Consider the following 311-nt stretch of genomic DNA (forward strand, 5'->3'; position numbering starts at 1 on the left):
GCTGGCACTGACATCCGGCTGCTTGCAAGCTGTCACCTGCTCTTAGGGGCTCACAGGCAAGCAGATGTCAAGGGCACTACGGGAGCCCCGGGGCCGAGGAGTGTGGTTGGGGGGCGCAGCCCCCGCCCGGCTCCGCCGATTCTTTACCTGCTGCCTGTCAGCCTCTTTGCTTCTCTGCCCGTGCTTCCGCGCGTACCACAGCCCGATCTCGCGGCCCTTCAGGTGCCCGGGATGTCGCCCACGGCCGCCACCGCCCCCTCGGCCTCCGTATCCCGCCTCGGAGGAGGAAGGGCGGGAGCTCCCGCCCCCCA

General features: G+C 69.8%; 1 protein-coding gene across 1 annotated transcript in view; it reads right to left on the reverse strand.

Moving 5' to 3' along the window:
• DHX36 (DEAH-box helicase 36) overlaps nucleotides 1-280 on the reverse strand; it is a 38,866-nt gene extending 38,586 nt beyond the window's left edge. Inside the window, exon 1 of the mRNA XM_025214795.1 lies at nucleotides 148-280. The gene's annotated coding sequence lies outside the window, so the exon portion shown is untranslated. The remainder of the gene's footprint in view (nucleotides 1-147) is intronic.
• Between the last annotated feature and the right edge of the window lie 31 nt (nucleotides 281-311).

Source organism: Alligator sinensis, unplaced genomic scaffold, assembly GCF_000455745.1.
Source record: "Alligator sinensis unplaced genomic scaffold, ASM45574v1 scaffold60_1, whole genome shotgun sequence".
NCBI lineage: Eukaryota > Metazoa > Chordata > Crocodylia > Alligatoridae > Alligator > Alligator sinensis.